This window comes from Monodelphis domestica, chromosome 1 (genome assembly GCF_027887165.1).
Source record: "Monodelphis domestica isolate mMonDom1 chromosome 1, mMonDom1.pri, whole genome shotgun sequence".
Taxonomy (NCBI): Eukaryota; Metazoa; Chordata; class Mammalia; order Didelphimorphia; family Didelphidae; genus Monodelphis; species Monodelphis domestica.
Genome location: NC_077227.1, coordinates 714,566,286 through 714,578,400, shown reverse-complemented (window position 1 = coordinate 714,578,400; position 12,115 = coordinate 714,566,286). Strand labels below are relative to the sequence as shown.

Genomic DNA, 12,115 nt, shown 5'->3' with positions numbered 1-12,115 from the left:
ATATTACATCATAATATTAAATCTTTATGATCTTCCTTCTCCAGCAATTCTGCTAAGACTAGGCTTGTTCCTCTGCTCTGTCACAAAATTCCCATTGCAAAGGAGCCTTTCTAAACAACCTAGACCAAAGTATCCAAATGTAGAGATACTCTTCTCTTTTGTTTTTGTTGAATGACCAAGCAGATTCGTTCAGTTAGGCTAACATTAGAAGTGGCTAGCTGCATTTCTATTCCTCCTTACTTGTGGGGAAAATCCCAAATCCTAAACTAATTCAAGAACCCAAGAGCCAGATACATACAGGATTGCCTTGGTCTAAGTCACCCTGAGTGGTTGGAATGAGTCACTCATCACTCCCTTCTTCCTTCTCTATTCAGTATGGGGATATCTTTCAGTTCCTGAGCTCCTCTTGAGTTTCATTAGGAGCTCAGAAACAATTGGAGAAATGTGGCTCTAAGCAACCCCCCTATCTGACCATCGGTTTCTTTGGCCTTTGGCTACCTGAGCTACCCTCCTCAGTTACAGGCACAGCAGTGAGATGAGATCTCAGCAGTCAAACCCCAACCAATGGCCATTGTTGACATCAACAACGGGGAGCAGAGTTCAGTTGAGTCACGTTGCTTGGTTCAGATAGAGAAGAAACCGAAATAACTCTTGCCACTGAGTTCTCAAGGAACAGAATAATTTTTTAAATTACTCCCTCCCCAACCCCTTAGAACTCCTCTTCTCTTTATTTCCCTCACTTTATTTCATTATCCCTTCCTCTCCTCCTTTCTCCCCAGACTCAGGCAGGTAAGCCACAAATATTTACCAAGAACTGCCTCTGTGCACTGTGCCAAGTACTGAGGATACAGATACAAGCAAAAAGAAAGAGAATTCCTACTCTCAAGGAACTTACATTCTAATGGGGGGAAACAATATATAAAATGGACCTGATAAGGAGAACATTAATGGTGAAGTTCAGAGAGTCAGAATTACAGTAGGGAGGGAAATGAAGGATAGCTTGAGCCCATTCCCAAAATGGAAGTCTTCCAGAAGGACATCACCAGTGGAAAAATGGGGCTGGCATAGCAAAGGGAAGCTCCAGAATGAGAAAGCAGATATCATGGTGGTTCCTGGAATCACTGACTAGGGCAATTTCACAATGAAGGTATGAATCTACACTGATCAATAAATTCCATGTATTTACTTTCTGTTGTCATTATGGAGAGACAGTGTGGCATTAGAGGTAGGGTAGAAGAGTGGCCTGGGAAGTAAGGAGACTTGGATTTGAATCAGATACTAGCTGTATGCATGACCAGCGTTAAGTTATTTAACTTTTCTGGGTCTCAGTTTCCTCAAATGCAAAAAGATACTTACTTGTAAAATCTCTTTTAACTAAATCTGTGATCCTGTGATATCATCAAAGGGGCCCTAGCATGATGGGTAATAAGTTGGCTTTGGAGCAAGGAAGATCAGCATTTGAGCCTTGTTCACTGCCTGTGTGATCACAGATAGCCACATCAACTCTCAGAACCCCAGACAACTCTCTAAGACTAAAAGTTACTGAAGAGCCACTGACCTAGAGAGGTGGGAAGAATGGAATTCCATGGGAAATCCCCCAGGTAGAGTCCAGATATGGGTTTAGCAAAGTTGATTCATCAGAATCCAGACCATGAACAAAATTTCACATTTTTGTTTGTTGTGAGCTCATGAGTCCTTGGGAATGGGGGTGTATCCTGGCACTATGGGAATGTTTCCAGAGTAAGAGCACAATCTTATCCCTATGAAAACAAGCCCAAAGTCAACCCATGAGATGAGTCAGACTCTCCTTCCTTTCCTTTTTTCCCTCTTCTTTACCCCATCAACCAGCCATGTTGCTCAAAGAGCCCCAAAATCTAGCTCTGAGAGGAGAGGTCAGAGATAGCATCCGGTTTCTCTGCTGGTCATTGTCCTAGGGCCATGGAAAGAGTGGGAGTAACAGATCAACATGGTTGGAAGATGGAAACTTTAATAATAATGATGATGATGATGACACATAACACATCTATCAACTAGAAGGTCTGTAAAACTTTTTATATCCATTATCACCTTTAATCCTGACAACAACTCTAAAGGCAGGTGCTATTATCATCCATATTTTGCTTCTGAGGTCCACTGAGATTCAATGACTTGCCCAGAGTCCCATAGCTACTAAGGGTTGGAGGCCAGATCTGAACTTGGGTCTTCCTGACTTTAAGTTCAATACTCAATATACTGTACCACTTACCTGCCACTGTATGGGACAGAAAGGAGAGCAATCCTGTAAATTATTACTCTGGCCTCCTCCCTGCCCCCTCCAAAAAAAAAATCAGACTGGCTACAGATGGGAAGATCTGCTGATCCCTGACACTCTCTCCAATCCCCTCAGGCTTTGGTAGATGATAAAACGATGACTTCCATCTACCTCACTGGGCTGAGGGAGCTCTCTCCAATGCTTATTTACCCTAGAAACACTTAGAGGGAGACAAACTGGTTGCCAGATGTAGGAATTAAAATACATAGAAGGATTCCATCAATTCCTAAATCTTGTGGATCTAGAAAAATAGCATTCTATTCAAATCCCTGATTTTCTTGACTTTTGTCTTGCCACTGGACATCGATGACTCTGAAAGAGTGAGCCTGATGACTTTGAACAACTCTGCCTCACCCAAATCCAGTTCACAAGCTATTCAAGATATTACCCCATGACGCCTTTGGTCCTTTTCATTAAAACGAAGGACAAACAACTAGTATCAGGCACTATATTAAATACTTTATAATCATTATCTTATTTGAACCCAACAATAAACCTGTGAGATGTTAATATCATTCCCATTTTATACTTGAGGAAACTGAGGCAGACAAAAGTGAAATGACTTGACCAGGATCACACAGCTAAAAATGGTCTGAGGTTGGATTTGAACTCAGGTCTTTCTACCTCTAGGTCCAGTGCTCTACCTATTTATGCCACCTTGCAGCTTCTGGGCACTTGACAGATAGCCTTTTGCCTTACTTTGCCAGGATCCTAATATAAGCTTTCTTTAATCTGTCTACAAATGTTTGCTACCTATTACATGAGGCATTATATATAAGACAAAAGTCTTACACCTAATGAGAAATAAAAGACAAATTCTCCTGGTACTGCAACCACTTGCACAGAAGGGTGCTTTATGGCAATTTTGGGTTCAGAGCTGGAAAGACCCTCAGAGGCCACCTCATCCAACCTGCTCCTAAACCAGAATCTCCCCACAACACATCGGCAGATTAGCCATCCAACCTTTGCTTAAAGACTTCCTCTAAGAGGGAACCCACGACCTCCTAAGGCCATCCATTCTGTTTTTGGACAGCTCAAATTGTCATGAGGGCAGTGAGGGGGTGCCATAATACATAGAGTGCCAGTCCTGGAGTCAGGGAGACTCATCTTCCCAAGTTAAAAATCTAACCTGCTTGCCTCAGTTTCCCTTTCTGTAAAATGAGCTGGAGAAGGAAATGGTTAACCACTCCAGTGTCTTTGCCAAGAAAACTCCAAATGGGGTCATGAAGAGTCAGACACGACTGAAACAGCTGAACAACAATCTTGTTTTTACATCAAACCTGAGCCTAGCTCCGCGCAACTTTCATCTACGCTGTTCCTAGTTTGGTCCTTTGGGATCAGGCAGAAAGAGTGTAATCTTGCTTTCATGTGATAATCTTCTGAATGCTTGAACACAGCTATCATGTCTGCTGTTCTCCAGGACAACACCAATACCTAAAGGACTCTGCTCCAGACAGCCTGGACTATGCACCATCCCTGCTCCAAGCTTCATTGCCTCCACACTTTTGTTTGGAATGTGCTTATTGAATTCCTCTCTATTTTTTAAAGCTCAACATAGATGCCATCCCATGATGCCTTTTCTAATCTTGCCAGCCAAGAAGAACCCTTTAGAGAACTTTTTTTTTACACTTTAAATTTCTTTACTAGCAAAAAAAAAAAATGGACCTAATTTGTTCATTCTACTAGACCCTAAAGAGTCTGGGTAATATTTCCTGCCTTGTTTCAGCCCAATAGATAGAAGCTTAGGTGAGCTGACTTCTAGTCACAAGTGACCAAAGGTCTGGTATTCTGCTGAGGGACAAAAGTTCTAAGAGGCAGAGGAGGAGCCAGAGCCACATTGGAAGTGCCTACAGAAGATGCTAATCCTCTTTTCTTTGGAGGCATTCAAATAAGGAAAACTGCTTTGAGCCACCAGGTGGGAAAGAGCCAGGTTTTCCTCCCTCTCATGTGGTTGCCATATGCCTCTGAGTCCATAGTGCCTCTGTTGCAGTTCACTTCTTTTTCCTGATCTCAGAAGCACCCAGTTGATTGGCGAGCCTGGGAGGTCCACCTGAGGTCCCACCAATAACCAGAGCTAGGGAACCAGTGGCGTCAGAAGCCCAGTGGAGGGGTCAGCAGAACAGGTGAAGAATCTCTTAACCCAAGTCAGAAGTAGATGGTTTGTCAGCTGAGAAATGGTGCATCAGGAGGAACAAATCTAGCTAGGCAGGGAAGAAACTTTTCCATTGCCAAAATAATTCCCTGAAATGAATTTGGTGGGAACTACACAAAGGAGTCCAAGGGCCAAGAATCATGGAGCACCCTTCTATTCCATGTGATCTCAAAATGTGAGGCTCACCGCCTTTTTTAGCAACTATTTTAAGTGTGAACCCACTCTCCCTAGGGATCACGTGTGTGCAAGGAAAGAGCATGGTCTCTGGGTTTTTGTTTTTTTTTTGGCAGGGTGGTTGATTTTTTACTACTGTTCTTGCCCTATCTCCTCAGCAAATAACCCTTTGTAAAAGTGAATTGATATCAGCCAATCAGTAAACATTAATTTACTTAAAAACCCTTATCTTATGTCTTAGAATCTATGCTACACATCATTTTCAAGACAGAAGAATCATAAAGGCTAGGCAATTGGGGTTAAATGACTTGCCTGGGGTTACAGAACTAGGAATTGTCTGATTCCAGATTCAAACACAGGACCTCCAAGCCTGTCTTTCTATCCACTGAGTCACCTAGCTGCCCCTTCAGTAAATATTTATTATGTGCTTAAGAAAAGCAAAAGCCAGTCTCTGCCTCCAAGGAGCTCACAATCTAATATTGTAGCATTTAAAAGAGTTGTCTGCCATAAACTGTGGCAGTTAAAAGAGTTAATGCCATAAACTGTAATCATTAAAATGGTTGAGGTTGTAAACTGTAGTAAGTAAAATAGTGGAAGCTATAAATTATAGTGGATATAAGAGTGGGTGAGTAAATTTGTGACCGCAGAAAATATGTTTCACTACAGTGTCTTGGTTTTAAATCAAATATAAGGTGGTTGCCAGGGAAATACTCCCAATTATGAATATACCCAAGTCAACTAGGTTTTATAGAGATTTTAATTAATAATACAATGAGGAATTAAAGAAAGAGAGAAGGAGAGAGAAAAGGAATTAATGAGAAAAGAATAGGCTGGCCCAGGGCAGCCCTGGCCAACCCAGGCCTAAGCCTTAAGAGAGAAACCAGTCAGTCCTTAATCACTCACCATAAGATTTGTCCAAGCAAGGGATTCAGAGGGACAGTCTCCCCAGAGGGAGTTCCAGCCAGAGTCAGCCTCCCTTGAGAGATCTCCTTAGAGATTTCCTCCAAGAGATTCTTTCTCAAGAGACCCTCCACACTTCCGGGTAATCATGGCTGCAATCTAGACGCGGCACGCTTTCTCTCCCCAGCACCGAACGAAATAGACTACATCAAAGGAGCATAAAATCACCTTTGGAGGAACAGAAGGACTCCCCAGTACCCCACAGAGGCAAAGGTACGTGGGGCTTGAACATTTCCACACTAAAATAAGAAGGAAAAGCTTGCACAGAAAAGTGAACTGAGCCGCCCTTTCCCCACCCCACCTCCCTCACTAAACCAGAGTGAGCTACCTGAGCGCTCACCGGGACAGCGAGTGAGTGGGGAGCGTCTCTGTCTGGGGGGGCACTCCAGGGTCCTTGGGATCTGGGGACTGCCAGGAAAAAAACGTCTCAGGGTGCTTTCACTGGAGAATCCAGGGGACCTGGACTCGGTGCGGGCTGCGCTGAACAACGCGCGCTGATTATCTGGGCGGAGCTGAATACCTGGGCTCTGAGGCTGGGAAGAACTAGTCTGAAGCAACCTAAATTCACAGAAAAACCGCTCTTATAACCCAGACCCCAGACCAAAAAGGAAAGGGGAATAAAACCACCAAAGGGATGGCTCACATGGCCCAAAATCAAGCCTCCAGGAAGAAAGAGAAAAAAGTGACTATTGAAAACTTTTATGGTGGAAATACCCAAGGAAAAGAGGAGAATGAGGAGGAAATCCAAAAAAATTCAGAACACGCCTCCCAAAATGGAAACTATCAACAAGCTCTGGAAGATCTCAAACTGGAACTTATCCAAAAGATGGAAACCTTCTGGAAAGAAAAATGGGAGAAAGAGATCAGCTGTCTGACAGATAAGACTGCTCAATTGGAAAGAGAACTCGAAGCATCCAATAGAAGGGCAGACAAGGCTGAAAAGCAAATCCAGTCCCTAATGACCAGAATTAAGGACCTCGAAGAAAGTGAGATGATAAAACAGCAAGAATCAATAAAGCAAACCCAAATAATTAATGAATTGGAAGAAAACAGAAAATATCTCACTGAGAAGGTCACGGACCTGGAGAACAGAGGAAGACGAGAAAATCTCCGTATCATCGGTCTCCCAGAAAAACCAGAGGTAAACAACAAATTGGATTTTATTCTAGAGGAGATTATAAAAGAAAATTGCCCCCACGTTCTGGAGCAAGGGGGCAAAATAGAAATAGAAAGGATTCATAGAACACCTTCTATACTAAATCCCCAAAAGACAACGCCTAGGAATGTAATTGCCAAATTCAAGAGCTTCCAAGTAAAGGAGAAAATCCTACAAGAAGCCAAGAAGAAGAGCTTCAGATATAAGGGGGCTCCCATAAGGATCACACATGACTTAGCGGCTAATACACTAAGAGACCGCAAAGCATGGAACACGATATTTAGAAAGGCAAGAGAGCTGGGCCTCCAACCAAGAATCAACTACCCAGCAAAACTGACTATATACTTCCAGGGGAAAGTATGGGCATTCAACAAAATAGAAGATTTCCAAGCATTTGCTAAGAAAAGATCAAGAGACCCTCCTTAGAGCCTGTCTCTCAAGAGCTCTTTCTCAAGAGCAATCCTTTCTCAAGAGATTCCTTTTTCTTATATAGGGGGTTTTCTCCTATGTCACCTCCCCTAAGTTCTTATATCTACCAATCACTGTAGACATTTTCCAAAGGACAGCCCATTCTGAATTCACAGCTGAGTAGATTAATCCTTTTAGTAATCCACCCCTGAGTAGGTTAGAATCTCTGAGTAAGTTTCTCACCTTTTTGTCCTGGCAAGTTTACAAGTTACCTGACCTTTAATAGGTACTTAGCACCTCATTGTATTAATTCTAAAAATAAGCATGGCTTAAGTATGGGTGTAAGCATTTCTCATTGTTCAGCAAAGAGTTTTCTCCCCTAAAGCAGTCCTAAGTATGGGTGAAGTAGAGGTCCTCCCATTTCTGATCCAAGTAGAGTTTTCACATTTTAGATCTAAGTAGCTTCACTGTTTAAAATGGGAATGGTCTTAACCAAATGTTCTAAGGTAGAGTCTGAGAATCTTTTAACATTCACAAGTCTGAGAAATTTCAAGATTCACAATATGGAAGACCCCAAGCATGCAAATGTGTACAAACAAACCACACACAGGATAAAGAGGAATTAATCAACAGAGGGAAGACCCCAGAATAGAGAAGGGTTGGGAAAGTTTTCTTACAGAAGGTGGTAGGATTTGGGTTGGAACTTGAAGGAAGTCAGGGAGGCCAGGAGGTGACGATGAGGAGGGAGGACATTATAGGAAGTGGGGACAGTCAGGGAAAATGCCTGGAGTTGGGAAATAGACTTTCTTATTTGAAGAACAGCAAGAAGGTCAATATCACTGGATCAGAAAGTACATAGTGGGATGGAAGATGTAAGAAAACTGGAGGATGGCAGATAAGGGGCAAGTTAAGAAGGACTTTGAACACCAAATAGAGGGTTTTATGTTTAATCCTACAGGTGTGTAAGATTAAAAATTAATATCAAAATCTTCCAAGTATTATACTTAATAAGATTTATTAATAATAACTTGAAGTAAAAGGAATAAAAAGCTAGAGCAAAGAAGGAGTTAACCAAGCTGTGGTCATGAGGAAAAGAGAGCGAGAGGCAGAGTTACAGACAACTATATACAATTTACAAGCATGCAAGGTGGGGATGAAAGAGGAAAGGGATGCTGGGAGATATAGTTCAAAGGTACAAAATTTCTATTTATACAGGTGACAGGGAGCCATGAATGGTTACATGGGGGTGTCATGGTCAGACTTGGAAGATCATTTTTGATTGCTGAGTGCAGGATGGATAGATGGTTGATATGGAGGGGGAGCAAACAAGATGGGGGCTCAGGAGCAACAGTGCAGTAAGAACTGGGGAATTCGAAGAGCAGACAGGATAGCCCTTATGTGAAATGGAAACAAAGCTGTTTGTGTAATGATAACTATCAGTTCCAATCAGCCTATCAACCATTTCATGATATTAACATCAATAATCAATCATTACCAAACAACAACTATGAAGGAGAGCCCTAAGATACCAATCTTCTTTCACAGAGAAGGAAATGGAAGTTGAGGTTGATGAAGTGACTTTCCCAAGGTTACATGACTCTGAAGTATCAGAACCAAGATGTGAACTAATTTGCTGGCGTCAAATCCAGAGCTCTTTTAAGAACCCAACACTGCCTTTCCTTTGTGAATGGAAAAAAAGGTTTTATTAAGTGCTTACATGTGTACTTTCTCCAGGCACTCCTAGTACTGAAGAAGCAGAATATTACTAGTACCACAGAAGGGAACCACAGTTTGAAATGCCTTAGCTGAGAGCCATCATTCACCAGCATAAATACCACTTTTCAACAGTCTTACATCTTTTTTAATAGCATAATTAGCATAATGTTCTACTCACATGACATAGAACATGGGACTCCATGGAAGAAGGACCAACACATCCTTATCCTCAGTGCTCACCATTTAATAGTGTAGACATTTTCTGGAATAGAAAGAAAATGAATAGTTTCCACACCTGCCTGAAAAAAAAGAGAATAGATAAGAAAAGCCCTTGCCACACTGCAATGCATATATTTTTCTACAATCTGATTCTTAATGTTTAAGAATTTTGCCATTTTATGGAGTATTTTCTTGGGTTAATAAAGATTAAGTGAAATTCTTATTAAATTTCAAGGGAAAGCAGCTGTAAAGTTAGTAAAATAGAGGTGGTTCTCTTTGAGAACAGTCTCAAGGTCAAAAAATGGATTATGACATCCTCTCTTATGAGAAAAATAACATGAGCTATCTGAAATAGAAAACAGGAAATCACAGCATTATCCTCCCAGGTCCTCCCACCAGCCTCTATTTGTGCTTCCACAAATAGCACATGTCGGCAGCAAAGGATGGTACAAGGGATAGACATTAGCATGAAATTCAATGGGTTTTAGAAAAGAAAGTTCTTTGGTTTGGGTGAGGCAGTGTGAGGTATGAAAGGCAGACACCAAGGTTGGAAATGCAGGTCTGCTTCTTATTAACTCTCACCTTGGGCATGTCACTTCAACTCTTAGGACCTCTGCCAAATAAGGGGGTTGAATTAGATGATCTCTAAAGTTCCTTCTAGCTCAAAAATATGATTCTAATGGAAAAGCCTTTCCTGATGGATTTGGGTCCTAAATCTTGGCTTTGCTGCATGTTCCCATTGGACAAGTTGCTTCCTAGTTGGGGAACTTAGTTTCCTCAACTAGAAAATAAGAGAAGTGGGTCAGTTGGCCTCTCAAGTCCTGTCCAACTCTAAATATATGAGCCCATTAGTCTATGATCTGATGTCTAGATAAGCTCTCCTGTCTCTTCTAGTTCTAAAAGTCATGATAATGTGAGTTTATAATACCCAATTCCTTATTAAAATACTAACTGAAACTCATCCCACCTTCCCAATAATTTCTTGCTGTCCTTTACTTCATCTAAGTTCCTTGTTTGTAGTGTATTACACCTTTCCCTTACTCCATTGCTCTGTTTTTTTGTTGTGCAATCGTTTCAATCACGTCTGACTCTTTGTGACCCTATGTGGAGTCTCTTGTTTGAGGAGCAGCCAGAAGGCTGGATCACTGGACTCCAAGTCCAGAGCTCTGTCCATTGTGTCATCTACACCAAAGAAGCTCATCAGCCTGTGACCAGCGTGGTTACAAGCTAATCTAAGATGAGTTAACCCGATCTGATGATGTCAAACTAAATCTAGCCCTGGGTCCATTCAAAAGCCTTTTCATCTCAGGAGCACTTACTGGATGGAGCTCGTGTTCTGCTGGAACAGCTTTTGAGAATCCAAGACCACCCCTATGCTCTGGTCTAGCCAAGTTCATAGACACTCACTGTCATTGGGTTGGCTATAAGGTAATGAATGATGTCACGCGTTGACACTACAAACTCTCATAACTGATGCACAAAGCCACTGGGTTTTACATGTGTCATTGATCAAGACCTATTTCCATCTTACTGATATTTGCACTAGGGTGATCGATAGGCCAATATTCTTAATGAATATTGATGCCACAAAATTTTAAATAAAAATTGGCAAGGAGATTCCAGCAGCATATGACAAAGATATGCATACTTTTATATTGTAAATATAGGGCTGGTTCAATATTAGGAAAACTTTTCTCATAATTGGCCATATAAATAAGGAAACCAACAAGTATCCTACAGTCTTATCAATAGATGCAAGTATGGGGGGGGGAAGTTGGGTGGCTCAGTGGACTGAGAGTCAAACTCAACATTATTGATCTCATCATTTTAGGTTGGGTGGCAGGGAGGGGGGAAAGCTTAACTTAATGTCTGATGCTGAAGGAAGAGTCAAATGACTAACAAGTGTGTACTTTGACCCTCTCTCTGGGCACACGACTTACCAGTTTTCTTTTTCTACTTACCAAAAAAAAGGTTAAGCAATCAGTCCATTATTCAACAATCACTGATTAAATACCATCTAAGTGCCAGTTGTCATGCTAGGCACTGGGAAAACAAGTACAAAGATAACCCAATGAGTCAGAAGTCTCATTTTATCAAAGCTACTCTCCCACTGTAACTCCCAGAACTGAAGACCATTGTTCTGATGGGACCTGATGGGTGCAGGGCGCAATGGGATTATTGTTTCCCTCGATCACTTTCCAAATATCAAAGTGAAGTCCAAGTATAGATGATTATTTCTCCATGAAGGTCCTAATCAAATTCTTCATTGTTGTATGGAAGACCTAGATGACAATGTTAATGAAACTCCAGCCTTGGCAGGTCCTAATCAGCTAGAAGAGTTTCATGGATAGGTCTAGAAATGGACTGTCATGTCCATTCTTTGAAGATCAGCCTGGCTAATTTTAAAGAGATTTATCAGCAGGTAAGTCATGGGATAGGAAGGTTTTTAGCCAAAATAGTGTTGAAATATTGTCTGCTAAGTAATAGAAGACAACAAGCTGCATCAAAGGAAGGAGTCAATCAATAAAGTCACACCTCAATGAATTGTTTCATTACTACCACCACCACCACTACCACCACCACCATTTGGTTTGATTTGGATACCATACTTCTACCATCTACATTTGCATTTGCATTTTTTTAGTGGCCACACTCTTGGCTCATAGGTTTGGTTGTTGTTTTTTCCACATGAAGTGTTCTTTAATCAGGTCCTGGAGTTAGGCAATGAATTATGCAAACTTAATTGTAAGACTTTACTTTTATCCCCATTAGATTTCATCTTATTTCATTTCTGTTTTCACTTGTTGAGATACTTTTCAATCTTGGTCCACATCCTCCTCCTAATCTTTGGGTCTTTTGCAAGTTTATAGACTATGATGCAATAAAAATAAACATCAGTAAGAGAAGCAAAAGCAAAAGATTGTGACCTAAGTGGAGACCTGTAAGAATTTAAATTTAGCTTTTATGCTAATATGAAAATTCTAAAGTAATACTGTGGTCGCCAATTTAAAAATATTTC

At 41.2% G+C, this 12,115-nt stretch overlaps 1 long non-coding RNA gene across 1 annotated transcript in view; it reads right to left on the bottom strand.

The window, feature by feature from the left end:
- LOC103104517 (uncharacterized) overlaps positions 1-9,302 on the bottom strand; it is a 33,965-nt gene extending 24,663 nt beyond the window's left edge. The window contains exon 1 of the long non-coding RNA XR_008915171.1: positions 9,056-9,302. This is a non-coding gene — a long non-coding RNA (uncharacterized LOC103104517). The remainder of the gene's footprint in view (positions 1-9,055) is intronic.
- Between the last annotated feature and the right edge of the window lie 2,813 nt (positions 9,303-12,115).